This window comes from Cydia splendana, chromosome 2, assembly GCF_910591565.1.
Source record: "Cydia splendana chromosome 2, ilCydSple1.2, whole genome shotgun sequence".
NCBI classification, from domain to species: domain Eukaryota; kingdom Metazoa; phylum Arthropoda; class Insecta; order Lepidoptera; family Tortricidae; genus Cydia; species Cydia splendana.
In genome coordinates this window covers 11408880-11436482 of record NC_085961.1, presented here as the reverse complement: position 1 = coordinate 11436482, position 27603 = coordinate 11408880, and the positions used below count along the sequence as shown (strand labels likewise).

The 27603-nt window shown below is 35.4% G+C and overlaps 1 protein-coding gene and 1 long non-coding RNA gene across 2 annotated transcripts in view; one reads left to right on the top strand and one right to left on the bottom strand.

Moving 5' to 3' along the window:
* The window catches only part of LOC134804074 (ras-related protein Rab-18-B), a 175689-nt gene extending 169212 nt beyond the window's left edge, over positions 1 to 6477 (bottom strand). Inside the window, exon 1 of the mRNA XM_063776987.1 lies at positions 6472 to 6477. The gene's annotated coding sequence lies outside the window, so the exon portion shown is untranslated. The remainder of the gene's footprint in view (positions 1 to 6471) is intronic.
* Positions 1 to 27603, top strand: part of LOC134804118 (uncharacterized) — an 805015-nt gene that overhangs the window by 654788 nt on the left and 122624 nt on the right. The gene's annotated exons all lie outside the window — the stretch shown is intronic.

The following is a 27603-nucleotide window of genomic DNA, read 5'->3' as shown; positions in this document are numbered from 1 at the left end:
TAAAATAAAATGGTTTCACCTGTTCATCGTCACATCGTTCTGGCCAACCGAACAAAATAAAACCTACCACTTTACTAAGTATCGAATCTTTCTTCGTTTCTATTGCTACTTCTTTAAAACTTATCGGTAAAGTCTCATCCGTAAAAAATAAATAGTGACAATCGTCTTCCTCCCTTACCCTCTGTGACTTACCCTGTAACGGCAAGCGCGAGAGTGCGTCTGCGGTCACGTTATTTTTTGAAGTGACGTACTCAATTTGAAATTCATATGCAGCCAACTTTGCCGCCCATCGCTGCAGCCTGCTTGCTGCCGTTTGAGGAATACCCCCTTTTGGCCCAAAAATATAAGTCAAAGGCTTATGGTCCGTTTTCAGTATGAATTGCCTACCAAATAAATATTGGTGATGTTTTTGTACTCCATAAAAAATTGCTAGTGCTTCTTTGTCTAGCTGACTATAATTTTTTTCGGCATCTGTCAGCGTTCTCGAAGCACAGCTGATTGGCATTTCGGTACCGTCGGCAAACTTGTGTGTTAAAATCGCCCCAATGCCATAAGCACTACTGTCTACCGATAAAATTAAGGGCAACTTTGGGTCATAATGTGTTAAAACTTTGTCGCTACTTAATAATGATTTTATTTTGTTAAACGAAATTTCACAACTTTCATTCCACTCCCACGTGACCTCTTTTTTTAATAAATTGTATAGAGGATGTAATAGAGTGCTTAAATTAGGCAAAAATTTACCATAATAGTTAACCAGTCCCAAAAACGCTTTTAATTGAGTAACATTGCCCGGTCGCGGCGCATTTGAAATAGCTACTATTTTTGACTCATCGGGATGCAACCCGTGTCGGTCGATCACAAATCCAAGATATGAAACACTTTTTTGTAAGAATTTACATTTATCAATTTTTACAGTTAGACCCATTTCGGCCAGTCTTTCGATTACCGCTCGCAGATTTTTAATATGTGTCTCTCTATCCTTGCCTGTAACACAAATATCATCTAAAAACACTACCGTATTTGGTAAACCTCGCAACGTTTCTTCCATAATTTTCTGGAATTTTTCAGGCACGCAACTCAACCCGTACGGAGTTCTTTTATAAACATACGTTCCAATATGAGTAGATATTGCCGTCGCCGCCTGAGATTTTTCTTCCAACGGTACCTGCATATAGGCTCTAGTCAGATCTATTTTTGAATATTCTTGTCCCCCGCTTAAAGCTGCGAACAACTCATCAATACGGGGGAGGGGATAATAGTCCCTTTTGAGTTTTGGGTTGATGGTGGTTTTATAATCCCCACAGATCCTAATTTCTCCCGATGGTTTAATCACGGGTACTATAGGAGTACCATAGTCTGACTGATCTACCGGGTATATAGAACCTTCCTGCTCCATTCGCGCGATCTCCCTCTCGACGGCCGCGCGCAGCGCGAGCGGCACGGGCCGAGCGCGTATGAAAACCGGTTCATTATCTGCGAGTTGTAATCGAATGGACTTTTTACACTTTCCTAAACCATCTGTAAACACTTGTGGAAATTCTCGAGTTAACTCGTTGACAAATCGATTCTGAACAACATTATCCTCGTCTGTCTCAATATTGTGTATGTCAAAGTACTTAATATTGAAACGACGAATCCACGATCTACCTAGTATTGGGCGGCTACCATTTTTAATAACATACAACTTTAAATCTCTTTCCGTAACATTATTTATAGATGCAGTTAATACAATATAGCCCACCGATTTGATCACCGAGCCTGCATATGCATTAAGTTTAATATCATCATTAAACAAAGGATAATCCGGGAAATAACGTAAATAATCCACTTCATTGATGGCAGAAATTCGAGCACCAGTGTCCACTTCAAACTTAATCACCGAACTGTCAATTGTAACGTCTACAAAAAATGGTTTTTCTCCTTCCGCGCACACCCGGATGTGATAAAAATCACTATCGGACTCCTCCGACTCCTCCTCCATAAAAAAATGTCTCCTATTTTGCCCCTTATTATCAGGCAACTTACACATACTTTTCAGGTGTCCTTTACGTTGACACTTATCACAATTATATTGTTTAAAACGGCACTTATCTGGTCGGTGTTGTTTACCACATCGCCAACAAGCCGCCGCCGCTGCCGCCGACGCCGCCGTCGCGGGCGCGCCGGGCCGCGCTCCCCGCACGGCGTGCAGGCCCTCGCCCGCCGCGCCGCCGCCGCCGAGCCCGCCAGCGGGCGCGCCGCCGGTGCTCGCGCTCGCGCCGCTGCCACTCGCACCGCCTGCACTCGCACTCATGCCCCCGCGCACACCACTAGCACTCGCCTCCGCATGTTTCTCAGCCGCCTCTAACGCCAGAGCTAGCTCCACCGCCTTTTTGTATGTGATATTGGTTTCCGCGAATAACCGCGATCTCATATCATCACTCGCCAATCCGGACACAAACTGATCTCTTAAGTTTTCCTCTAATGTAGTACCAAAAACACAGGTTACAGCTAAATGTTTTAAATTTTGTAAATAATCCGATAACGATTCGCCCACTCGTTGTCTACGTAATCTAAAAACATGGCGTTCGGCGATAACCGACCGCTTGGGCTCAAGATGATTTGTCATTAATTGTTCCAACTCCGCAAACGTTTTGTCCTCCGGATTAGCAGGCGCGCACAGATCACACATTAAATTATATGTGGGTTCACCGACTAATGTTATTAACGTTGCCACTTTCAATTCTGTTTTGATTTCGTTGAGTAATATAAATTGCTTTACGCGGCGTATATAATTTAACCACTGCTTCGACTGTAAATCGAAAGGTTCCACTTTACCGATCGGCATTTTGACTCCGCGTATCGATATTTATCACTGATTTTAAAATATTTGCTATCTAAAACGGTTAAATTCCCGAGTCGTCGCCAATACAACGTCAATGAAAGTCTGCAGTCGGAAGCTAACTGTTTATTGATAAGAACTTAAAACTACCCTAATCTTAGTTACAAGCATACCCTACAATAACTATTGACAATATGACTAATAAAAATTATGATGGAAAACGTTATGGTCTAAAAAAATCGGAACATAAAATTTAGGGAATGCAATAGAGCCCCTACTTATCATTATAACCTGCGATAAAAGACCTTACAACGATTATTGTAAGCAAGTTTGTTGCCTTTAACATTATGTAATGGTATACCTTCTGGACTTCAAATATTATGAGTAACAAATTTTATGACTAACAATAATAATGACCTGCAAAAATCGGAACTGCGATTTATTTTGTTAAAATTTATGACTATTGACAATATGACTAATAATAAAAATTATGATGGAAAACGCTATGGACTGAAAAAATCGGAACAAAAAAAGTATGGGAACCAATAGAGACCCCATAAGTACCTGACACAAATTATTTTTTCTCAAACATGCAATGAAATATTGATGTTATGTTCCTTATAATAGGCTGCGAAGTATGACGTTTCAGGTGCGGCTAGGACAAAAGGTCGTTAATGGAATTTCATACACATCTTGCAGGCCTAGGCCGGCAAAGTCCTCTTTTTTAATTTTCATTTCACAGATATTTGTGACACAGCATCGTGGCATTCATCCATTAAAAAAAACTAGAGGCAGTATTTGCTTTATGGTTCGTAATGACACTACGCCTATAAAAAAATAAACAAAAAACAATGTTTGCTGTCATTTGCAGTTTTATTTGTATAAAATCAACATGAACTTAATAAATAATACATTCAATAATTTTAGAATTTTAAATTATAAATTTAACTACACAAATAAACACATTTAAAATATTTCATCTAAACGTTAGCGGTAAAAAGGTCTACTCAAACACGCGTAGTTATATTTTTTAAATTGTTATGGAGGTAAAGTTGAAAAATATTCATTCTGTTTTATTGGATTTATGGTGCGTTGTTGATTTTTTGACTTTAATATGAGTTCCGACGAAATAATGAAATTAATATTAATTGTAATCGTAGGTGTTGGAATTGGCAGCGTAAGCAGAATTGATTTTAATAACTTGCTGCCTCTGCCGCCAAGTCAAAGACGAAGTATGTATATGGTTGCTTATGGCAATTTAATTATTTGAGAAACTAAGAAAAATGGCTTACAGTTTATTAGAAACAGTTTTGTGGCATATTTTAAATGAATGTAACTACAAACTCGTCAACACTGTGGAAATTATACTTATTTACTCCATGCATAAAGCAACGATGTATGTGAAACAGGATATCAACATGAAAGACTATGTAAACTTATGTGACGAAAACGACAGTCAGACGGATACAAGGCGAAAAAATCAAAGATACATGAAAATATACGGGTAGTAAAAATACACGACTCGTGTAAAACATACGCGTGATAATGATATAGGTACTTGTTGGTTATATTTTGGGTGTAGTTTACTTTTAGTTTTTTCTATAAATAAAACTCGGGTTTCGTGGATTTTTTATTTTATTTATTTCATTGCATGTTTGAGAAAAGCACTATACATACCTGGGCGGGAATATGGGATTGCCCGCCTCAGACCTATGCGGCCTCGCTTCGCTCGGCCGTCTATATGTCTTCGGCCGGCAACCCCTTTTGTCCCGGCCTCTGTAATAATGTACTATTCCCAAAAATGGACGGTAAGGTTAACTTTAAAACACATGTGGATAAAATGCAACTTTCTCATTAGTTTTTGAACAATCAAGAGAGCCTTTACCAGCTGGTGTGGTGAAAAAACCTGTACATACCTTTTTGAAATTATCATTATAGTACGTCCATACGTACAAATGTAGGTACACCAAGCTGCAAAATTTCACGAGCACATTATTAATGAATTTCTTCATAAAGTGGCCATGCAACTTTGCGGGTGTACAGTCGCTATCAGATATATCGGAGCGGCCAAAGTGCTCGCAAATATTTGAACACGCCTCTATTGTCAATGTTTTAGAGTACTCGTTCAGATATTTGTGAGCACCTTGGCCGCTCCGATATATCTGATGGCGAATGTACATACGGAACTTGTAAGTGAATTTGTTGTCAATAAAATTAATATAAAATCACTATAGTGTACTTCATTTCCAATATGAATGTCAAATCTCAATATTCTTACTGCGTATAATTTGTTTAAACATAATTCGGCCCCAATTGTTCTGCCAACTGGCAATTAATTCACCAATTTCAAATGTCGGAGTATCGATATCGTGTTCCGGTTTCAATAAGTGATATTTGTTTTGCGGTTTTATTGTTCAATTGAAATGATTATAATTAGTACAGTTACGAGTAGATATTACATGGCTACTTTTTCGTAACAATTCATAATATCTTAAGTACTTCTTACACTTAACTTAAGTAAGTAAGTAACACTTTATTGTACTGAAGAGAGGAATAAAGGTACATCAGATTGAACATAAATAAAGTACAAGGGCGTACATAGATAAATATAAATACAATATGACTTAATTTAGTTACACTTAATTTACTGTTTTAAATAAATTGTTATTTCGTAGCAAATCTTGCTTACGCATTTAAATCATTTGCTAGTAAAAACTAGGAAAGCCACTTTTGAATTTATTTTTATCCTTCAGCATATTCGATTACCTACTGTGACGTCCAAGCTCCGTTGTGTACTGGGTGATCAAATGAAACAACTGTTATCACTTGTGCACTCCGCCAGCCACCCACTCGCCATGACACTTCTCCACGGAGTGAAGCTAGTGGGTAGTTGCGTCGTACTGTTTATTGTGTAATCGTCACATCTCTCCCTTTTTATAACGATTTATTTATTTTACTTTATATATTTATCATGCAACAATAGTTCAGTTTATCGTATTATCTTATACTCGCTAGGTTAATTTATTTTTCCAATCTAGGTATACTACCACCGGTTCGGAAAGGTTAACCTCAGACCCGAGAAGAACCGGCGTAAGAAACTCGGCGAGGTGTGGATGTATTCATTTTACAACAGTGAAATAATAAATATTTTCCAACACTAGCAAGCCTTTAAATCTATTATTTTACTTTTACAATTTCTTCTTAGGTGTCAGTCCCTCTCCTTCTCCTATTTGCAGTTTTGAGTTTTTTATTCAATTGCTTATAACTCAAAGATTTACTTTAAACGCCTTAATTACTACATTTTCCTTTTGATGCTTACACATTTCCAGGTATTTCCATTAGCATACAATATAATATTTTACTAATTAATACCTATTTCATGATTTAAGTACAATAACATTGTAAGCTTGCCAAGCGTCTTGGACATTAGTTACTTATTGGCAATAACTGATTGACTCAGTTTTACTTGTCTTGTATGATGTTAATATATATAATGCAATTTAAAATACTTGTAGATAATCTAAGGTCAAATAAAGTAGGAATGTTGTAGAGGTACCACGTCAAGTATGATTTTACTTGTGAATAGGTTAAGCGAACAATAATCTATATAAATAGATTTATATATTATTAATTTGTTAGGTACCTACTAAGATTTACCTGCCTATTTGGCCATTATTATTATTAATTGCATTGCATACATATCTAATTATCGTTCTTTAATTATAATACTTGAATAATATAATCTTGACATCAATTAATCCAAATATATCCAAGTATTGTATTATTATTTCCACAATAATTACTGTCAGACTATCGCATAAATATTATTATTTGTACTTATACACTTTTTCTTCGGTTTATTTCAATTACTTGCAACATATTTTATAAACCTGAAACATAGGTATACACCTTGTATGTCTGCTTCCTATCCTGCCATTGGTAAGTATGTCATTTGACTTCAATAAACATCTTCCAACGAACCAATGGATTATTACATTATTCTAACCATGATCCCATGAAATACTGAGTACACCAGAGTACAGTTCGAATGTTTAGGTACGAGTACTTTACCATTTTATCGTTACGTTTAACGTTTCTAAATGATAAGACCTAGGCTTTTGGTCTTTTGAGTCTTAGTGCTCAATTAGTACAATAAATGTGTACTCTTGGGTAGATCAATAAAGTGGTTCAAGCTACAACTTTAATCTACTAGTTTTACTTAATTAGTTAGCCTCAACAAATTAAACATCAGGCAAACTGTCATTGAGAGCGATCAAAATCACGGTTAATTCGAATACTTATTGTTTTTATTTTATAATGTGTAGGTACCTACACACAGTATTTAGTTATTTGTTTCTGTTTTGATTTAATGTATCGGTTCTGAGACAATGTATAATTTCTAATGTATGTATTGTCTCAACCGCATACCTAAGAGTTTTGGCATCCTTAATTATTGTAAGTTTATGCATGTGACTGAAATAAGGAAATATATTTTCCGGTAAAGTGCCTTTTTAATTACACTTAATTATAATTAGTCATCACATCACACACATCACTCATCTTCATCTGAGTAGGTGTACCTACTACCTAGGTAGTTAAAAAGGGACTTCGTCATCTACACTGTTAACCGACAAAAGTCGTATGTCTATTTACAAGACATTAGGTTAACTGCTGGTCACTAGAGTTTTTTCTGTTAGTACCTTAGTCATGGTTGCCTTGGGTATAGTTTCGTAGTTTAGTTAAGTAAGCAGTGCTTCCTCACCGTGTAAGGCTCCCCGCATCGCCACTTCAGTTTTTACAGCATTGACTTTAGGTACTACATGACATGATGTATTATGACAGGCCCAGCGTCTATTTACGTACCTGTTGTATACTTGGGTTTGTAATTGAGCTTTGCCCTGATTATTATTCTATAGAATCATGTATTCCGGCTCTAAAATAGATTGGAATTGGGATTTATTATATGAAATCTGGGTCATATACGATTTTGAAGAATTGTATATCCTCATCTATTTATAGGTTTTATTTGGGCAGTTTAGGCATGCCTCTGTGTTCCACAATTTACACGGCTACTTACGCAGAATGCATTATTACTCTTATCCTGGTCACCTGCTTGTTTCTCTTAAACTATAATTTAACCTGTCTTCTAACTGTTCCAACAGGATTGCTACAACAATCTTTAACCGGAATACCGTCTAAGTCGTCGTATAATATATTTTTATATATACTTTGTCCGTTTTTATGTAAGCTGATACATTCGGTTCTTACCCATACGAACATCTGCAAAATGCAGTTAATTTATGATACGGGTATAGGTTAGAAGAAGGTTAAATTGTAATACTTTACAGAAAATGTTTCCAACTGGCGTATTTTTTTTTTTTTATTATTGAAATCTACTCTGAATCTACATTAGTAGATATGCCTATTCCCGAGGCCATCCATCTATACCTACGCCTTAAGTTAACTGGAACAGTAGGCAGAGGCACTAAACTGCTTATTATATAATTTCGAATTCATTAAATACATTACATAATAGGAGGTCACTCTATACTAACATAATGTCAGTTTATGACTATTTTGCCTCCCTATTAAGTTTTGGTGGGCTAAAGAATCCGTCTAATGGTGGTATCTAGGACATTTTGAATGACCTAAAACAAGATACTATCGTTAGTACCAACCAACACTATATCGCGTCAGTTTACTTTTAAGTACTATGTTGTACTAATTTGGACGACCTATAACAAAAGGTCCTATCGTTAGTACCAACCACCACTATCGCGTCTACTAGACTAGTTACTAGGTACATTTGACTCTTTTGGTTTGTTAGTACCAGTTGAACATTCAACTAACTAATTATTCTCTGTTTGTATCGTAGGTAAGTGTTATGATTTCGCTTATCATTTCTTTTGTTTTGCTAGTACCAGTTGAACGTTTCAACCTACTAATTATTAGAATAGAATAGAATAGAATAGAATAGATTTATTCGTAAGCACAAACAATCGGAACAGTACATAGTATAAAAGAAAACACAAAATAAGATTAAAGTGCCACGAAATGGCCCCATCTCAGCATGTTGCTGGTGGCTTCCAGCGCTGATCTTCCGATGAGACCATCAAGTGAGAAGAATCACGGAAGGTAACAGACAAGAAGAAAAAAGACAGAAATAACATACAGTAAACAGTTAGTTAAATAAGAAAAAAGTTACACAGCAAGAAGATACAACATAACGACTATTTACAATTAAGATTAATTAATACAAAAACAAGCATCGTGCTCTAAATCGCTGTATCGATCCGGTCCGACCATATCTTGGCTGAGCATTACAGCTGTATATACTACTAGCGCCAACGGTGGCTACACTAACTAAAAAGCAATGTCAGACCAAACCAATATCGAGCGTTCATGAAATCTACGTTAAAAAATCTTGTAAGATTAGCTTATTAGCAAAACAGCATTGTAGGATGACGAATTTACGAAAATGTACGAAATACTAATATAACAGCACTCTACTAAGTATGGCGTAAAGGAATGATGAACCCTTGTCAGGCCAAAGGAACAAAACACTTGAGGTAAGCATAAGTAAAATAATATTACTTATACCAACTGCAGCATAGATGTGATGTACAGTTTACTTCTTGCAATTTATTTTCCTTGTTAGTCCGACTTACTACTCAATTCATTTGATGCTGAGTTTACGTGTCTACTCCTACAGTAAAACAATAACAAAGCCCTTGGCATTCATCAGTCTAAGTACGCTATCTATAGTTCTTGACTCACTTGACATCGTAACGGTCCTTGATAATTTAACTGGTCCGTTACCTGCTAGCATTGTTTATTATCATAAACTGCATATACCTATGTATATATAAATACATGTTAAGTCGACACCAAGTTAACATCTATTCATACCCATATCGTGCTATAAATAGCATTTCAATTGATTATACCTGGTTATTTTAGCCGAACAATATTTCTCTTAGGACATACGATCAATAAAATGTATACAACTATACCGACTTGATATGCAGGTTTCTCTATATGTTCCCTCATTTAAAAATATCTTAGTATTTAATTACACGACTAAGTAGGTCGGTATATTTTAAGTATGAACGGTAAATACACAACTCATAATAATCATGATTTCCGCGAAGGTAGTTTGATTATTTACCCTTTATATCATATGAATTCTAATATACGATTTTGAGTCAGAAAATAACCCATGTACCATCTGTATTTGTAACACGCAAACCATCGGCATATTCGTTTCTGTCATTTCATGGAAAAATTCATGGCTAATACGTCGGTGCCACATCATAGGAATAATGTAACATGAGTACATTATTTTTTGTAGTGACCCCAATTATTCATCTATCTTGCATTGATTACACTTTTGGATTTACATTTGGTAACCAGGCTCACGCACAGTAGCCATTGTCAAAGAGTTAGTGTAATAAGCACGCGTATATTTCTTCTTTGCTTAGTAAACATTCCTCCCGAGCTACGTACCATCAATTATTTACTCAATAATAGTTGTAAAGTTAACCACTGTTCTTATGTAAACAGTCGACAAAATCAACTGTGCATATACATAATTGTTTTTATTAACATTGATTGTAAACAAAACTATAAAATTAGGTATAGGTACTAGATCTACGTTTTTACAGTAATATTTAAATTCTGCATTAGTTTCTTTAATACTCCTCTTACGTGAGTTTGGAATTTCATAACCTACTTACGTAAGTACCGCCTAACAAAATCGTTGCAGTTTTAATATTTTCGTATTATGTACAACCGTACGTCACTCGTTACACAGAATATCACCTCACCCAAAATGTTGTATTACCTGAATACAATCGGCAGCTCGGGAGGAAATGGACAAATACGGTAGCTATTAGTTTAGGATTTCCATACCTTAGATTTGTTTTTTTTTTCCGCCACCGTTACCTTTCCTTTCCGTAATTTTTTGTAATATTTTACCCTCGTCGCCATCTGTGACGTCCAAGCTCCGTTGTGTACTGGGTGATCAAATGAAACAACTGTTATCACTTGTGCACTCCGCCAGCCACCCACTCGCCATGACACTTCTCCACGGAGTGAAGCTAGTGGGTAGTTGCGTCGTACTGTTTATTGTGTAATCGTCACACCTACCTAACGAATTTGGCACCCAGCTCGAGATTTGACTTGTCGAAAAAGTATACAAGGGGTGGCCCTATAGCCGTGCCAGAGATTGAACGAAAGGGGCGATTCAGATCTAGCACTACCTATTAAACAAATCCTGGGGCCGTCACTATAACCATGAAACATTTTGTTTTTATTTGTGCTTTAATTTAAGTTTTATATTTATTTATCGGAGTTAAAAAGTAAGTACAACCACGCATATTAAAATTGGCTTCATTCCACATTCACGTTTTTGATATGATATGATATATACAACGTGACCTTAGCCATTGGACAAACCCTGAAATCCCACGTAGGGTTACTTCTCAGAAATGGTAATATTTTTTTAATTAGAACAAAAGATAAAAAAATAAAATATCAAACAAAAGTTATTTCCAATAATCGACAACAAAAAGAAACATACTGTATTAATCATTGGCAGTGTTTTTGACAATTTGTTTCAAAATGTGCGGCAATGATGACATTTGTCACAAGTCAGAATCTTAGTAATGTCATAAATAAAAAAGATAATCAAAACGGTCGAAGTAGGTTTCATACTATTTATTACCTCAGGAGCTACTAACACATACAGGTTGCTCCAAAGTAAAAAAAATCGTAATTTGTTAATTTCTTCGTAACCGCTACACCGATTGTTATGATACTTTGTATACTGGTTCTAAATATCCTAATGCATATGTACATTTCGGCTTTGTCCAATGGCTAGGGACACCCTGTATATCATATCATATAGTTATATATACATATCCTCTAGCGTCCGTAAGGCTTAGATATGTACGACTTAAATACTTACATACTTCATTTAAATAACGTTAAATATCTTTATGAAATACATTTTTTTTTTAAATACACAAATTTAACAAGGTATGGTATTGAATATTATCTCTTAAGAATAGCAACACTGACGTCGGCGACGCGTACTGTCACAAGTAGATACGATAATATAAAAATGTATAGTACTACGGTCAGGCCTTAGACCCCCAACCCGATATACCCCCAACCCGATAACCCAAGTTAATCTGAATTATTTATTTTTGAAATTTTATCTAAGTGGAATCTCTCCTAATTGTAAACAAGTTTTCTTTAGATTTTGTTTTGCATATTCCAGTTTAAGTAACATAATCCTGTCTCCTATAGAACTAGAGTATGCGAAATTAAATGGGCTAGGTCCCAAACGGACCCGCATCATGTGGTCACTCTACAAGTGACAAGGGTGACCACACTGCCGGCCATTTAATTATAGGATGAAACGCGGCCCGCTCTCTGCAATAATACGGGTGATGAGTTGGAGTCACTGCGAACTTTATAATTCTATAATGTATGTAAGTACCTAATTTACTAGTGAAAGGAATGATAGACTTAGGTACTTTGTGGATGGCTTTACGGAAACTAGTTTTAATTAGGGAAAACGAGTTTTGTTTAAAAACGGGTTTGTACGTTACAGTACATATAAATGTTCCTGACGAATTTAGAACCTTCTTCATTTTGAAGTTGGTTACTTTAAAATATGTCAACTTGTGTAGTAAATGTAATGATTAGGTACTTAACCTGGATATGGATATTGATCTATATAAAATAAAATTACAAATGTACCATTTTTAGGGTTCCGTACCCAAAGGGTAAAACGGGACCCTATTACTAAGACTTCGCTGTCCGTCCGTCCGTCCGTCCGTCCGTCCGTCTGTCACCAGGCTGTATCTCACGAACCGTGATAGCTAGACAGTTGAAATTTTCACAGATGATGTATTTCTGTTGCCGCTATAACAACAAATACTAAAAACAGAATAAAATAAAGATTTAAATGGGGCTCCCATACAACAAACGTGATTTTTGACCAAAGTTAAGCAACGTCGGGAGTGGTCAGTACTTGGATGGGTGACCGTTTTTTTTTTTGCTTTTTTTTTTGTTTTTTTTTTTTATATGGTACGGAACCCTTCGTGCGCGAGTCCGACTCGCACTTGCACGATTTTATCTATATATTCGTTATAATGCTTGTAATGTTTTGTACTTACTAATAAAGCAATTATAGTGACCTTATCAAAACAATTATCTAAATATAAGCATGTAGTGGAAATTGGATAAAGAATGAATTATACGCGTATGTATTTATCCGAGTACGTATTGAAATTATACTTTTAAAATGTTTTGCGTAAAAAGGGGGATTATGGGAATTGAAGCAGTGTCTCCATCCATCACGATATGATGCATCGAGAACCCATGCCTCGGGACCGATACGTTACAATCTTAAGCTACCTAACTCAAGCTGAAGAAATTTATTGGAGATCGTCTGATACTTCGAAGCCCATAATCAATCAAATGAAATATTTATTAGAGTTTACTCCTTAAGAGTCGATTTTTATATTAGAAGCTCGGGCTATGAATATTTATGGGAGTAAAATCAAATGTCACATGTCAACACGTTACAGGCTACGTTATGTTTCGTGAGCAAATTATTTTGCGCATACCCTAGCAACGGATGTATGGAAACACTTTACTTATTCAATGTCAACAACAACTGTAAATTTTTTTCATCTTAAATTTTATTTTGTATTTTATAATCGTTTGAAAGAGTAGGTAAACCCCAGTCGTGCGTTGGAGCTGACACACACACTCTTTTTAGGGTTCCGTACTCCGTAGTCAACTAGGAACATGCCATGCCATGTCCGTCCGTCTGTCTGTCTGTCTGTCCGAGGCGTTTCTCCGTGATCGTTAATGCTAGAAAGCTTCAATTTGGCATGGATATATAAATCAATAAATCCGACAAAGTTGAACAATAAAATGCAAAAACAAAATTTTTTTTACGGTCACTAGGTACCTGCACGTAAAGTGGGAGTTTATTTTTTTTTGCTTCAACCCTACAGTGTTGTGTATCGTTGGATAGGTCAAAATGAAGAAAATGAATAGGGGTCTTCAACAAACATTTTTTGATAAAGTGAATATTCTCGGAAATAATCGTTCCGAAAGAAAAAAAAATGTGCCCCCCACCCCTCTAGCTTTTGAACCAAGGGTTAAAAAATAAAATAAAAAAATCATAAATATAGAGCTTAAGTAAGACATTAAATGAAAACTATAGCGAACATGATCAGTTTAGTCGTTTTTGAGTTATCGCAAAAAGTCTCCCCTTCATAGTAACAGAAGGAAGGGGAAGGGCCCTATTGTGACGGAAGGGTAACTCCGGAACCCTACACTGAGCATAGCCCGACATGTTCTTGGCCGGTTTTTTTTTAAGTTTAAATTTTAGGTACCTACTTGTATTTGTAATATTATTATTATAAAAAAATAGTTGTATAGTCTTTGATTAGGCATTTGACTATGCATTATTCCTGCGAGAACGAGACGTATAAGGTCATGTCTCTCTATCTCACTCTATTCTAGAGCTTGAAAGGATAGCAAAGTAAAGTAAAGTAAAGTAAAGTAAAGTATTTATTTATTGTAAACTGTGTACATAAGATGACATATACAGGAGATATCGAATCAACAGTTGCCCATTTCGAGCATACAATATGATCTTAAAACTACTAACTATACTAGCTTACTGACTAACTTATACTTAACAAACTGGTGATTCCAGAAAAACTCATTTAGATTGTAAAATACATTTTCAATTAACCAGTTTTTTAATTTAAATTTAAAACGATTTCCCTCTAACATTTTTATTTCAAATGGCAGGGCGTTAAAAACTCGTATTGCAGTATTGAATGTACTTCTGTAAAACATTGAGTTGTTTGATTTTGGACATACAAGATTAAATGTGTACTGCTCTCTGAGATTATCTCTCTGCGAGGATTTTTCCCTAAAATAGGCGTCATTATTTTTTACAAAGAGGCAGAGTTCTAAAATGTATATTCCAGTAAGAGTAAAAAACCGCTTTTCTCTAAACACATTACGTAAGGATTGTTCAGTATGCATGCGATATATTGTACGTAAGCATCGTTTTTGGAGGATAAATGTACTCTGGATGTCTACCGAGTTCCCCCAGAAAATGATACCGTATGTTAGCAGCGAAAACACATTACCATAATAAGACTTTTTGACAAAATCCTCGGAGCAAGTTCCTGAGAATATTGACAGGGCATAACACTGGCTGGAAATTAACTTATTTATTTTAGTAATATGCGCCTTCCAATTCAAAAAAGTGTCTGTAGTAATGCCAAGAAAAGATATACTATTTACTTCTTCAATCAAAGTCCCATTTTCTGCAACATTCAAACATAGAGAAGGTGTTTTATAGTTTCTGAAACGAATAAGTTTTGTTTTGGTTAGGTTAACTTTTAGATTTAGAGTTTCAAGCCATTTGATCACTTTGTGAAGGGTACGTAAGCATCGTTTTTGGAGGATAAATGTACTCTGGATGTCTACCGAGTTCCCCCAGAAAATGATACCGTATGTTAGCAGCGAAAACACATTACCATAATAAGACTTTTTGACAAAATCCTCGGAGCAAGTTCCTGAGAGTATTGACAGGGCATAACACTGGCTGGAAATTAACTTATTTATTTTAGTAATATGCGCCTTCCAATTCAAAAAAGTGTCTATAGTAATGCCAAGAAATATTTACTTCTTCAATCAAAGTCACATTTTCTGCAACATTCAAACATAGAGAAGGTGTTTTATAGTTTCTGAAACGAATAATTTTTGTTTTGGTTAGGTTAACTTTTAGATTTAGAGTTTCAAGCCATTTGATCACTTTGTGAAGGGTGTTATTAATATTTTGTTCCAATTGCTCAGTGTTTGATTTCCACCTGAATACAGTATTGTTGCGTCGTTTGCAAACAAAACACATAATTAATTAATAACTTTTGGGAGCTCGTTAAAGTATATCAGAAACAGTGTAGGTCCTAAGACGCTACCTTGTGGAACCCCGACTTTAATAGTTTCAAACGCCGATTGTATGCTGCCCAAAGTTTTCTGTTCCTTATTATAACTAACAACCATTGTTGCTTGCTGCCTATTCGTCAGATAACTTTCAAATAACTGTAGAACATGTCCTCTTATTCCGATATTATCCAACTGTTTCAAAAGAATTTCATAAACTACACAGTCAAACGCCTTAGACATATCCAGCAACAATGATACACATGGTTTTTTACTATTTACTTTATCCCATATGTCATTGAACATTTTGAAACTGCTAAGGATGTTGATTTCTGCTTTTGAAAACCAAATTGGTTTAGGTCCAGTATGTTTATCCTACTCAAATACGTACTTAACCGGTTTAAAATTACCTTTTCAAATATTTTTGAAAAACATGGCAATAGCGCTAAATTATTTGCGTCATCTAAGGCACCCTTTTTGTGAAGTGGCTTAATAAGTGCCTTCTTTAAAGCGTCCGGAAATATACTAGTACTTAACATTAAATTTATTATATGAACTAAAGGATTAATGATATAGCCAATACATGATTTGATTAACTGCATTGATATTCCATCGTAACCGGAGCTTTTTTTTGTTTTTCATAGCATTGACTATCTTCTTTATTTCATCAGCATCAACCGGTACAATAAACATACTACTTAATACTTTATTTGATGTTAATTTGTATTCTGAGGGACACAGTAAATTATCTAAATTATGGCTGGTAAAAAAAGTATTAAATGCTATTTGTAAGGGATCCGTTATGATATTGCCTTTTGTATTTAGTTTCTCTACGGTCGGGGGAATGCTGTTCGTAGGTGATGTATGTTGCCGAATGAGTTCCCATGTGGCTTTGGTTTTATTAACACTATTTTTTATATACTTATCGTTTGATATTATTCTGGACTTATACGGTTCTTTTATAAACTCTACAGTACCTTTTATATCTTAGGACATTTGAAGTGTTTCTACATTTTTGAATGGATAGGTACATGTTGCGTTTGGTTTTACTAGATTTAATTATTCCAGGAGTCTTCCAATTGGGTCTCTTCTTAAATGTTTTTCTAACTTGTTCAATGGGTATACAAAGGTTGTAGATTAACTGAAAGAGGTCTATAAACATATGCATCATTCACATCATTCTGTTCATAGACTTCATAAAAGTTTAATTGTGATATATACTTAATGAAGACCTCTAAATTGTCATCAATCTTTCTGATATTCGTATACCAGTACTTTTCCTGAAAGGCTATACTTATTGGTATCTCATCGATTTGTCCTGTATGGTCGGATGGTCCCTTATTCATAACTTTGGAAACACATTTACGGTGGTTAGTTAAAATATTATCGATACAGGTGTGTGATAAATGAGTAATTCTAGTGGGCTCATGTATGGTAGGGATAACATTAAATTTTGCTAATAGCGACACGAACTCAGTTGATGGACCATCATCACTCAATATATTGATGTTAAAGTCTCCAGTTATAAACATTTTTTTGCTTCAGATTTCGAATACGCAGGAGTAACTTGCTTAAAAGGTATTCAAAATTTTCAATAAATAGTTTAAAATCGCTACCAGGAACTCTGTAGACGGCTATTACAACAAAATTTAGTTCAGGTATAAATACCCCACACAGTTCCAGATGCATTTCAATGGACATGTCTGATATCCACTGCAAATTTATGAAATTCAGGCTATTTTTCAGGTAGATACAGACACCACCCCTTGAATTGAGAGATCTACAAAAATATGACCCCAAATTATAACCCTCTATCTTTATGGAAGCTACTTCAATGCCTTTTAAAAAGGTTTCCATAAAACAAAGGACGTCTATATTAGTTGTATCTGTGAAAATTTCAATCTGGCTTATTTTAGATCTTAGGCTCTGTATATTTTGATGAAAAATATTGAACGTATAATCTTTAGTCACGAAAAAGATCACTAGGCAATAAGCATTCAGGGTCAGAGTTTATGGGGGTATTAATATGGGATGGAGATACAATTTCCTCATGTCTAGTCGTTGTTTCTTGAATATTGGATATGAATTGTTTCAAGTTTAAAAATACATTCCTTATATCAAACTGAGTAATTTTGCCAGAGTAATTTGAAAACATATCTAATGTTAAGTCCAAATTAGTGTCAAATATAATTGCATAATTATGGCTTTGCAAATCCATAACGAGCAAGTTGTTGAACATTTCAACTTTGTAATTAAATATGATAGCTGTACCGAACAATGTGGATAATACTTTATAGGTAACTAGGGACCCGCTTCGGCTTCGCACGGGTTAACAAATACACCTAAACCTTCCTCAAGAATCACTCTACTGATAGGTGAAAACCGCATGAAAATCCGTTCAGTAGTTTTTGAGTTTACCGCGAACAAACATACAAACACACAAACAGACAGACGCGGCGGGGGCCTTTGTTTTACAAGGTGTTAGTGATTGACTGCTTGCATTGTGTTTCTAGTTGTAACATATTTTTAAAAGGTAGGTAAACAATAATACAGTAATGAACTTCCCGTCCGCTAAAACAGTACAATAATATATTTTTTTTTATTATTTGATTTTGACATAAATAACTAAAGATCTTTCCATTTTTGCTACAATAAGACGAACATTTCCGAGCATATTAGAGAAAAATATATTATTGTACGATATTTTACATTATTGTACGAGAAATACACATTTTATGTAGAGCACCGAAACAATTTCACAACTGCAAGGCGTCAGTAGCCGTAAAGTAACGTTCAATTTCCAAAATGCTTAGGTATGTCTAAACTTCTCCCCAAACGGATCCAGGTCAGCTGCTCACTTTGTACAAAAGGAAACATAAATAATTAAAGTAGAAAGTGCGTTTCTGACGTTTTATTGCTTGTTCAGTTGTACACACACGTGCACACACGTGCACACATGTGCACACATGTGCACACACGTGCACACGTGCTTAAACCGCGTTTAGGAGGTAAACATTGTAGATATTTTACGCGTTTTTACTTCGAGGAACTCACTTCGATAAAATTAACATAATACCTACATATAGCGATGAAAATGTATACCTACATGTGTGTGTAGTCATTTCAATTCCCTTTTCCCAATCCCAACATCATTTTTATTTTACGAACTTTGAAATGAGTAGGTATCATTATTTTCCAGGTAATAAAGTTAAAATTGGCGCATTACTCGTACATGCGTTATACTTAAATATTATTTATTACTTTTCTCGTATATTATTAATCGTGCTTTCATTTTGTCGTATCGTGCAAATATGTACAACTAAATCTTAGGAACGTTTAAGAACGCACTCCAGAAAATTATATTTAATCAAATTGAAATACCCATAAACTAAACGGTTGTACATAAAATCAAGACGTTTCCAACCAATCGGCCGTAGGAACTGAGCATTGTCTGTTCGGTCAATTAAAAATTTATTGCTCCAACTGTACGCTATGTTTCCTTTTTATGATTATCCATTTCATCATCATCATTTTTATGGCAATTTTTATTATAGTTTACTTCAATTCTTACGGCCTATGTACTTGTTTCTAAATTTATACATACTTTATACTTAAGTATACTGAACTGATCGGTCCTTACTCGGATAAACGGTCTTTATAGTATGTAGGTACTAGAGATGAAAATGGCGAAAAATTCATGTTGTTTCTTTCGAAACAACATGTTTGTTTGTATCTTTCCTACCTACTAGGTACCTATACTAGCTTCTAACAAATTATGTGTTTACGCTTAATTCCACGCCTTACAATAAGAAAATAATTAAGCGGAGAAAATAGTTCATCATGTTTAGAACCGATCTGCAATCATCACTTTTTTTCGATTTTGTCGCTTAACTCGTTATTACCAATCCAATATAATTATCCTTGAACCAATGTACTAAACGTATTAACTCTGAGCAAAACTTGTCTATAGAACTTTTCTTTCTATGAACATTGTGTCGTAGGAAATAAGAATTACTCCCACCGCAGCAAACAATTAGCGGAGACGCAATCTGAGAGAGTTAATTTTTCACTTCTTTTTCATACACTGTATACATTTATTTTACTTCGTAGTTCAGACCTACAGGTCAATTCCAACGTACACCTGATATCATAACGATATGAATGATGCCAGTTAGTTATCAATCGCGGGTTCATTTCGCTCGCACTTGTCCGTACATGTGTTAGAGCAAGATGTCCATGCGAATGTTAATTAACATCACACATCATTCAGATTTCGTTTAAATGTCAGGTGTACGTACGAATCGGCCTAATATTCACAGGCCTATTCGGATTTCGAGATACTCACAAGATCTTGAGACGATTAAGAGATCAACTAGATCTACATTAGATATCGCCTAGATGTGACTTGGATATCTAAGTCATAACTTGTCGAAATCGTTCAAGAGGACCTCCAGAATCGCGGAAACGTCAAATTTGACATATCTATCTTAAAAATATCTTTAAATTATCCGTATCGTAACTTGTTGAAGTCTAGTAGAAATCTAATTCATTTTCCGAATCGAGCCGTCAGTAAGTAGCGCTTACAATTATTTTTGTGGAACCGTTTCATGCAACTCAAGGAGAAAAAAAAAACAATACTTATTGCTTACTCGTACTAATAATTAAACGTTGTTAAAATTCTTGAAATGTTTCACTGTCATGTTTGTCCAAAAATTTTCTTTTGCCGTGAAAAGGACCCCTCATAGCCAACGTTGCTGCAATAGTAGCATGTCAAATCAATTTTATTAAATATCTCAGAAAACAAATCGTTTCTTCTCGTTTTCTTCTCTGACAAAAGTCTTGCGTGCTGGGTTCGCGTGACTGTATCTCATTGTCGAGGATTGCTCGTAATTAGGATACCCTTCATTTCATTTGGATTTACCGAACCTTTGCAGATGTGCTTACTCACGAAACAAGAAAATCTGTTATGCTATAATTGTTATTTTTATATTTTTTGTGTTTCCTATTTTGTTTTCTTCTAAGGATTACATTCCGCTGGTGAAAGCATTGTTGTATAGCATTGCATTGCTAAAAACGGACAACATAACTGTCAATCTACTGTATAATATCAGTGACGGAGTTGAACATGGCAAACGATAGTTACATTATTTATTAAACAAAACGGCAGTGACATTGCTCAGTTTTATTATTTAAAGAGTAAACTGTTATTCTTGTGGAGCGCGTTTCTCTGGGTTCTTTCCTCTGAGACTCGAAATACACAAAGCTCGAGTTCCGCACCGTTGCCGGCGCCACACACTAATGGGGCCTACTGACTACCAGTTCGCCGGACGATATCAGCCTGTCAGTTAAACGCGAAATTTGACAGCTCCGCACAACTGACAGGCTGATATCGTCCGGCGAACTGGTAATCTGTGGGCCCCTTAAGTTCAAATTTAAACCCGACTTTCAAAAAGAGGGACAGATGTAACCGACTTTATTTTGGCAGTAACTTCTTTTAAACTAAATTAAAAAATAATGCTATTTATTTTAAGACGAAAGGGGACGATACTAGCTTTATTGTATACCTACGTTTTAGACATATGTAGGTAGGTCTACCAACAGGGGTCTTCAAATTTTAAGACCTGAGGGTTTACAGCCAGGCCTCCGCTACTTTCTGCGGGCCGGATTGGCGCGCGGGCTGGATGAAGATCATCATAAGAGAATTTGTCGTCTTTTTGTCCTAAAATGTATACCCCCAATTATTCTTCTGCTTTCAGTTGCCTACAATGAACAATCCTTAACCGCCATTTTACCGTGTTAACAAGCTTTGTTGGAATATACTTACTTACCTATATAATCCGCCTGATCAACAATTGTTTAGTTAGTACACAAGCTATGCTGATTGCATCAATGTTATTCACCGCTATTACAAAACATATTATAGAAATTGTTAAGCAAAAACATACCTCTTATATACAACTCAAATATTTGTAGGTATTTTTTCCTCCTATGTAGTTGGGTAATTTAGTCACGGAACAAAAATAAAAATAAAATTCCTGATATGTTGCTGCAGTTTTTTTCTGTTTTAATTACTGGGCATGGCTCGAAAAATAATGTTTCAAAGCAATAACAGGCAGGTGTGTTTTTCCATAAATTGTAGCAACAGGAGGTTTTAAAACACGTTAACCGTGATGCTCAAAAACCTAATTCGTTCTGAGCGAGTCGAATAAATGCCCATTACAGTGATTTATGAGAAAATAGCAAATTTTGTGGCAAAATGTCAACTTCTCCGGTTGCCAATAAGGACGACTTTTTAATAAAATACTCAATACCTGTACGTTGTGTCTGAAAAAAAGTTAACAAGCATGGTTAACGTTTATCAATCGTTTTGGACTAGAGCAACTAATGGTAAACCGTATAATGTTTATCAACTTATTGTAAATCTGTAGACCTATTAAATTTTACATTATTATAAAAGGTAAACAATAATATTAATTTGTGTAATAAATCTTAATAGTTATCACTTTTTTTTTCAAATAGCTCGTTTAAGTTAGAGGTGCAAATGTGAGAGGGTGTATTACCATTAGTCCCCGCCTCATGTATGGCGGCGGTCACATTGTATCAAAAAATGTGAGTACAAATTTACACCAAGCTTTGTCAAAATATTATAAATGCCCACCTCTATACCATATCCGTACCGGTCAAGCTGCAGCATCCGTACCAGCAGGCGTACAAAACAGAGGATGATAGGCCTGTCGCCTACAGAGCTGATAATCATTCTTATCCACAATTACACCGCAACCTCAACATCAAGTCCATTACTATCCTCAAGTACTAGTAAGTTGTAAATAGTAGTAGTAGTAGTAGTAGTAGTCAAGCAGTGTACCCAAATGCGGAGGCGGCAAAGCAAGTACCTAACTACGCACCCGATTCTCGCTGTCAAACCTCCATTAGACACGCCAAATCAGTTCCACCAATCAAGCGTCACTCAACTTTGAATTCACGAGCTTGCCCAGAATGGTAACCCACCGCCTCTGAGCCACCAAACTTTCCGGACGGTCGTCGATGGAACAAAGCGCAGATTAATATATCAGATGGCAAAGTCTCAGGTAGATTGTTAACTGAATTATGGCCATTCCATGTATCAAATATTAAACAAGGTTATAATTTACACAAATAAATGCTCTAGAGGGCAGCTTCGAGTTAATTACTTAGAGCTCCAGCGGATTTACATGTAAACTATCATATGCAAATAAGGAGTAATAATTGTCTCGCTGAGCAAAAATTATATTCTGAGTAACGCCGCTACACATTTTCTACACAGTGTACATAACAATTTTTTTAGGTCTTATAATTGTTTGATGGCAAGACCGACATGCATATTTAGGTCGGGAAATTGATATCAGTATAATCTTCCTCGAATCGGATAACGTATTTCGATTCGCATAGGTAGGTACATGAAATCAGTTGTCGGCTTACTTATGCTCGGACGTTGGCGTCGCCAACGAAACTCGGTTGATCAAATCGAATTATGTAAAAGATGAGTACGCGTAGGTACACACCTATGGCCTGCGTATGGCCTTATTAAACAGTCAACGCTCAACTTGTAGATGTTCGCCCATGATTCGGTCAAGTTGTGTTCTAATGTATGGGGAAGACAAACAAATTATAGCCAGCATTCAATGAATGTAGTATGATACCTTTGGGTATGGTGAAAAAAAAACTGTCAACCGGGACATATTTCATGCTAAAAGGGAGGGTTGCGTCAGGGGGAGGGGATGGGACACTAGTGTGCGTGAAGCACCATACCCAAAGGTATCATACTACATTCATTGAATGCTGGCTATAATTTGTTTTTCAAAAAATTTACCGAATCACCAATTGATGGGTTTTCGGGTAAAATAATACATATTAACTCACATTTATAGACGGGTCTAATGCGAATTTTATTCAATTACCTTGATTTACCGACGTTTCGACACAGGTTTCACTGGTCGTGGTCGTAGTGGTGGTCGTGGTCTGGTGGTGGGTGGTGGGTGGTGGTGGTGGTGGTCTATAAATGTGAGTTAATATGTGTTCAAAACGCGAAAGTTTAAAATATTATAAAATAATACATGTCTACGTTTAGCTAAAGTAATCAAAGTAGGTATTTGAACCTCATCTCAAAGTGTAGCTAATTAATAATTATAAACGGACTTTTCGTAAATACTCACGATTAGAGCTATTGCTCCGTCAGCATGTGAATATATGTATTTAATAATATGCTGATGATACGACGATGTCGATAATATTTATTTATACATCTCGTTTTACTAATAAGTAATAAATACTTTACTTTTGGGTACCTAGTAATTAATACATACCTATACATAAAATAAAACATTACCGCTCTGGGATCAGTTCAACTAACAATATTATCATGATACTGATATCTCGTTAATAACAATATTATTGCGAAATAAATAAATCAATTTAAATGTCTTGAATTATGTTCGCCCCTAAACTCGTATATTATTTTTATTTAGCGGCGTATCTAGACTATGAACACTTCAATTTATTTTTGGGTCCTTGGTTGTTATAAAAGAACATCCGAAGCTTTTAAATTCAATATTGGGTGCACGAAAATATTCTCACTTCTAATGAAAACCCTCTCGGAATAAAATATTGCCCCAAAACCACACGTTTTATAATGATTCACATATGGGCCCTGTAAAGGAAGGAATCCCAAAAAAGATTTCCATTCTTACCGAACAATAAAAGAAATGTGTTATTTGGGTTTAAGGAGAATGGAGTTTCGTCAAAGGTTTCTTAAAACGGTGGAAAACGTCGGTCGATGAACTTGCATTAGGGAACTTGTTTGTAGACTTAACTTTGAACTTCTTAAAGATAACTACCTATTAGGTACCTACTACTATCAGTTGTGCCACGCACCGTCATGGTCTGGCTAAAGTTGACTCATCGAAAGTGTTCTTTGCCAGAAAGAAATTACCTTCATACCTAATTGCATCTGTGTGCGACATTATATTGCGACTTTTAGAACTTTAAGTAGTTGTTAGGAGCACACTAATAATACTTGCTATTATAAGGTGCAGGGCGGCCATTTCGACTTACCTATACTTGTACATATGTACAGTCATTTTTTAATGGTAACCACGTTTTTACGATATACAGGGGTTCTCTCATATACGCCATGACGGCCAGACACGCGTAGCTTTTAATTCCGCGTTTTTAATTGAAACACGCACTCTTCACGTGACCTGAATATCTAGAGTTTTACGGCCCGACCCATCATGAATAATTAAAAAGTTAAAACTTTTTTTTTTGCAAAAATTAAAATTCAAAAGATTGGCAACAAAAAAATTGACTTTATTACAAAAATCCACCGATATATTTATTACCTTAACACTAATGCGAGTAGATATGTACCGACTTAATATTAATATAGGTTTCGAGGAATGTTTTTGTTACTAAAATCCATTTTGAAACAAATTGTATGAGCGTAGTTATTATAGTATCTTATCCATTATTTGGTGGCCCCTGTCGATATATATCAACGGAAGTCTTGGTTAATATATCGTTTTAACACACAACCAGTTACTCATTGGGTGGTCCAACTTTGTATGGAGAAAAATTTACGCAATACCGCTGCCTACTAGGAATCCATCGTATAAAAAAGGGACATCGACAAGAAAACAAAAATAACACAACTTTTACCTCCGCGAGGCTCCCTTTATTCTATAAATATATTATATTAATAATATTATAATTATTTGCAAAATTTGAACTCGTTTGCTACTATTAGAAGTATTAGAACAAATTAAATTATTTAATATTAATTATTTTATTATTTTTCTTAGTATATGACATTTATTTCATTTTATCATTTGCTACTGGTATTAGTGGTTGCTATGATTTTGTAATTTCCAATAATCTCATTCAAACACAAAAAATAAATTTACGATTCTTTATCTATTTATAAACATTTAATACAGAAAACGTTTTCGTACCTACCTACGTAAGTAAGAACCATTAAGAACATCTCTTAATTAAAATAATGAATGATTTATTTTCATACTTGTTTGTTCTGCAGAACTGTTTATTCTGTTGGTAATTACTATAAGTAAATAAAATTAGGACAAAATGGAATAGATATTTTTTACACATAGGTGTTGGATAAAAAAGAACCTTGTGCAGAATTTTCAAAAGTTTATATTTTTGGAAAACTTTTTCTTGAGCACTTTTCTAAAAGACGTTAGCTATTTAAGTTCGTTGTTTCTTTATGTCTAGATGTAGATATATCTACCGTCACCATTTTAACCTACGTTGACATAGCTCAGGGCAAAAGCTATATATTTCCATTAACAGGATCGCTGATCACATTATCAACACACGTAGATCGGCCATTAGACGCCGAACCTTCTGAAAACTGTTAAGCGAAAAACGAATTTGGAAATGCGTAATGTTACGGAAAAAATAACTAAATTGCAGGATACTTAGAGTTATAATGCAATATAATGAGTTAAAGGGTTTTTAAATTTCACACCAGGATAAACATAAAATATATATATATTTTGATGTTGAAATATAAATTTAAATTTTTAGTTTTGGCCCCGTTTTCCAAAATTTCAACCCAATGCGACACCTGAAGATGTAGAACGTTAACATTTCACATGAAAACCTCATAAATAACTATAAGTAAAAAGTATTTGATTGATGACACAGGAATGAAATAGTAGTTTTCACATCACCTAATCAGAAAATGTATTTTTCTTCCCTGCTAGGAGGGATCAAAGTGGCACTTTTCTGTTCAACGACATTTCATTGCCAGTATAAAATATTAATATAATTAACTATGAACATCGCATGTACAGCCTGGCAAAAAAGAGTAGAAATTAAAAAGTGGCAACACTGTAGTGTCAACACTAAGATTTTTTTATTTTCCTCATAGTTGATGTGAAAAGCAGTATGTGTCACACGGTATCAAAATTATTTCATCTTGGGCGTTAACACTTGAATCCCTCATTACGCTCAGGATTCAATGTACACCCTTGACGGAAATATATCATTTTGATCCCTTGTAACACAAACTACTATTTCACATCACCTAATCAGAAAATGGATTTTTCTTCCCTGCTAGGAGGGATCAAAGTGGCACTTTTCTGTTCAGCGACATTTCATTGCCAGTATAAAATATTAATATAATTAACTATGAACATCGTATGTACAGCCTGGAAAAAAAGAAATTATAAAGTGGCAACACTGTAGTGTCAACACTAAAGGCCGTAACACACTATCGCACCGCACCGCGACCTTGGTGTGTCGCACCCATAAGTGAGAGCGAGAAAGAGATATCTGTTTCTCGCTCTCACTTATGTTTGCGACGCACCAAGGTCGCGGTGCGGTGCGATAGTGTGTCAACACTTTAAGATTTTTTTATTTTCCTCATAGTTGATGTGAAAAGCAGTATGTGTCACACGGTATCAAAATTATTTCTTCTTGACCGTTAACACCTGAATCCCTCATTACGCTCAGGATTCTACTTTAAAATCCCTCACTACGTTCGGGATCATTTTGATCCCTTGTAACACAAACTACAATTACTATTGTGTTACAAGGGGTCAAATGATATATTATATTTCCGTCAAGGGCGTACATTGAATCCTGAGCGTAATGAGGGATTCAAGTGTTAACGCCCAAGACAAAATAATTTTGATACCGTGTGACACATACTGCTTTTCACATCAACTATGAGGAAAATAAAAAAATCTTAAAGTGTTGACACACTATCGTACCGCACCGCGACTTTGGTG